At 37.2% G+C, this 4,183-nt stretch overlaps 1 long non-coding RNA gene across 1 annotated transcript; it reads right to left on the reverse strand.

Moving 5' to 3' along the window:
• Nucleotides 1–2,489: 2,489 nt before the first annotated feature.
• Nucleotides 2,490–3,658, reverse strand: LOC135196047 (uncharacterized). Its single transcript, XR_010310298.1, has 2 exons — nt 3,546–3,658; nt 2,490–2,714 (listed from the first exon to the last, which is right to left on the reverse strand). It is a non-coding gene; the product is annotated as an uncharacterized LOC135196047 (long non-coding RNA).
• Between the last annotated feature and the right edge of the window lie 525 nt (nt 3,659–4,183).

Raw genomic sequence — 4,183 nt, forward strand, 5'->3', positions numbered from 1 at the left:
ATGCAGCTATGTCCCGAAGATCAATAAGGCAGTAATTTTACTGAGCACAATGCATCATGACAATAAGATACAAGAAGATGAACCTTTCAGACCCGATATGATTTTGGACTATAATGCAACAAAAGGTGGGGTTGATACCTTAGACCTCTTACTCAAGAACTATGCATGTAAAAGAATCACCAATAGATGGATTTTGGTTATTTTTTTACTGGATGATTGATGTTGCAGGATATACTAATGCTGCTGTATGTTTCATGGAAAAAAATTCTAATGTCTATACTGGAAACCAAAAGCGCAGGAATTTTGTCTCTGACTTAGCTGAACAGCTTTGTAAGCCACAGATCCACCTGCGTTTCAGTATTTACGAGCCAATTTCCCAAGGCATATTATTCAATATATGGAAGCCTTCATGAGTAAGTTAGACACAGCACTACCCTCTACAACCCGGCTCCAAGAAACCAAGAAAAGGCGTTGTTCCAAGTGTCCGAGGAAGCTGAAAAAAAAAAAAAAAAAAAAAAAATACCGTGCACATGTGGTGACCCAGTAAGTGATGCACATTGTAACTATTTAAAAAGATTGCATATGAAATTTGCTTGATGTGTAAGTCGCATTGTGTCAAAAATAACCAAAAGCAATAACCTGTATGTCTTTGTCATTAATTGCTAATATTTATTGTTTAATAGAGGAGAATTGTAATTTTGTTAAGTAAAGGCATTTTTTCCGTTTTTTTTTTTCTTACACACAAATGGGAATTTTTTTTACAATATATACAAAAAGGATATTGGGTTTCATCATAAAAGGCATGAAGAATACACATGTAAGGTTTAGCAATTCCGAGTTCATACATAATGAATTTATTTGACTCAAAAGAATGGGGTCCGTGTGGACCCCATTAAGGCCTGTCCACACGAGCGGGCATGATCGGCTTGCTCCGGGGTTGACGGACAAATTCTGGCGGGCTTATCCGTGAATGTTATCCACACGGGTGAGGCGATGGAGAGGTGGGCGTGCCCGACGATGCCAGTGGTGTGTTCAGTGCGGTACGATAAACATGGTGCCTACCGCAAAAAAAGATTGTGTAGCATGATAATCACTTTGTGTGTGATGAAAAAGAAGAGAATATGGTGCAAGGAATGGCTCAGTAAAAGAAATGTATATGGTTAACGTACGTCTGCCAGGGTCGAAGCTCAAGCCATAGGGCACCACCATGGTGATTTTGCTACAAGACCCATCGGGCAATTTGACGGTTTGCCCGTCAAGTGTGCCCGTTAGAGGGGAAGTCCGCCGATCAGGCCCGATCGTGTGGAAAGACCTTTAGTCTTCTAGGTAATTTTCAACCCCCCAGTCCAATAAGGGTTAACACTAAGCAATAGCATAATCTAGTGAGCAACCAAATTTAAAAAAAAAAAATAAAATAAAATAAAAAAGGGTTTGCAAAAGTTGGAAATATGCCCCCTGGAAAAGAGAATCATATATTGCTAATCACATTTAACGTTGGTTTTGTATAAAATTTTTTACTATGAGCAAACTGTTTTTAAGAATTTTGATACAGCATAAAGGGCTCGATAGTTGTTGAAACTTTAGGACGCTCGACTTTAGAGGTAAAACAAAAAGATGCCTTTAGAGAGTATCAAATCTAAAAATGAATCTAATCCCACACGAGGGGCAAACGCACTGTGATTTGCCATGAATTTTCTCGCTTTTACGCAGTGTTACCAGATCACACATTCCAAGGTAGGCAGGCAGCAGGAACCGCACAGGCAGGCGAACCTATAAACTGGACCACACAAATGATAGCCATCCACAGCATCTGCCCGCCGTGCATTTGCCCATTGGGTGGAGGTAGCTTTAAGGCCCGTCCACACTGGCGAACTATGCTCGATGTGACGCTCCCGACGTCACATCGAACACAATTCGTCGAGCTTTCTCGACTGTACAGACTCGCCTCCTTGAGCCAACCTCCCAGTTTCAAACTATATAATTGAAACTCCATGGTGCTCTTCACAAACAATATTGCAAAAGTTAGCTATCGATACCTTAAAAGTTTACTCTAAAAACTACTAGGAAACTCTAATGGCAAAATAAATGTCTTCTTGATTGGCTTGTACTCTCCATTAAAACATACCAGCTATAAATGTTTGACAGGAAAACCCCCCTTAATATCAGTAGGCAAGGGGATGTTCGGACTTGTCACTATGAAGTTGAAGGGAATAAATGTTATTTGTATTTCTGAAGTTCACAAACTTCGTGTTCTCAAAAACTTTGGGGTAAACTTGAGAGACTAGCAGGTTCTCAAAAGCTCTGGGGTAAACTTTAGAGACTGGCAGTTAATGGTCACCACTGCCTTCTATTCCAATTAAAATTAGACATACTGGTGTATTTTCTTAGTCATTCATGAATAATGCACTGCAGTTCACACAAGATTGCAAAAAATTAAAATCTACCTCATTTGTTCCCTTACAAACCCAGGACAAAATAAAACTCACGTAAGCAATTCTGAAAATATATTTTACTCCTCGACACAATTTTCAATGTAAATCATTCTTAAGTTGCACATTAGTTACACGGTAATTAGTCTTACCCTCACTGTGAGACAAGAATCTCAAGGGTAATTTTTAGATTGAAACTGGACGCCGAAATTACCAAGTCAAGACATCGGGAACGATATTGACAGTTGCTCACACGACCAGTATTACGAAGGCTCCTCAGGTTTTCTGTTGGGAATAACAAAGATGAATTACAGATTGTTCACTGACAGAACTGATTATGGTCGCTCACTTTAGGTATGGATCTACAGATACCGAATTTACCCAACAAATTACGTGGTATAGCTAAATCTGCCCAAAACGGTAAGTCAATTTAAAAAATGCCCAAAATGCCAAGTAAAAAATAAAAGGCCAAGTTGAAAAAGAAAAAAAAAAAAAAAAAAACTGCCCAAGAGGCCAAGTCAAAACTTCAGAAACAACCCGACCAAAAGGCCAACTCAAAACTTCAAAACATCAAAACATCAAAAACCTGCCAAAAGATTAAGTCAAAACTGAAACCTGCCAAAAGATAGTCATACTGAAACCTGCCAAATGACTACGTCAAGCCTCAAACCTTTAAAGGACGAAACAAAGTGCGGTTCTGTATGTGGTAGACAATAGTCTACCATATACAGGACCTTAGGCCACCTTTGTCGGAGCAGCACCGCCACCCAGACAAAGGTGGCCCCCTTTCATTTACAACATTAAAACTTATAACAAATTAAGTAAAATACCACTCATTTAAATATGTTAAAACTACACAAATTATATTAACTTAAGAATGCTTAAATTTTTTTAAATCAAAATTTTAATCAAACTTTATCAATCCATTAAGTAAACACTAGAATTATTGGTTACTTTACATTTAAACTTTACGAAAACTTCAGCATTTAAATTTTGGAAAATAAATTTTGTTGGAAAAGTTAATTTTAATCAAACTTTCTTTACCAATCTAAATATTAAAAAACACTAGAAGTACTAGTTAACATTTAAACTGTCAAAAGCAGTTTAGATACCTACGTATGAAATTTCAGTTTCTTTCTTCGTATGTATTTGCCAGCTGCTTCATTAAAAGAAATCAACTACGCCAACTCCCATGCAGGATTTGAAACGCGTGTATTTTAACTCTCTCTCTTCCACCTGGAATGAGGTTACTTAAATTCTAGCAAAACCATTTGGTCTACTAAACACTTGTCTAACCATTACCATTAAGTCTAACCATTACCATTAAGTTTAACATTCTGTCACTACTAAAAGCTGTAGTTTAATCATTTAACCAATAATACAAAGAAACCAACAACTAAGAAAAACAGTAATTTTGAAGTATAACAAATTGAACTATACTGCACGAATTTCTAAAAGTGGGTTAAATCTTTTCACAGCTAGCAACACTAAAACATAATATATAATCGATTATGAAATCTTCAATTTCGTTTAACAGCATTGCACACCGAGGTCACCGATTGGTCAATATTTAGTAAAACCTGAAAGTACACGGCAAACCAACATTGACACAAAACCTGCTGAACTTCAACACCGATATAAACAAACATTATCTAAACTGAACAACGATAAACATACAAAATGGAAATTAATAGTACCTTAAACCTTGAAGTACGTGTAATCCTATGCGTACCCGGATCAACTAAATATCCCCA

The sequence above is a fragment of the Macrobrachium nipponense genome, chromosome 17 (genome assembly GCF_015104395.2).
Source record: "Macrobrachium nipponense isolate FS-2020 chromosome 17, ASM1510439v2, whole genome shotgun sequence".
Taxonomy (NCBI): Eukaryota; Metazoa; Arthropoda; class Malacostraca; order Decapoda; family Palaemonidae; genus Macrobrachium; species Macrobrachium nipponense.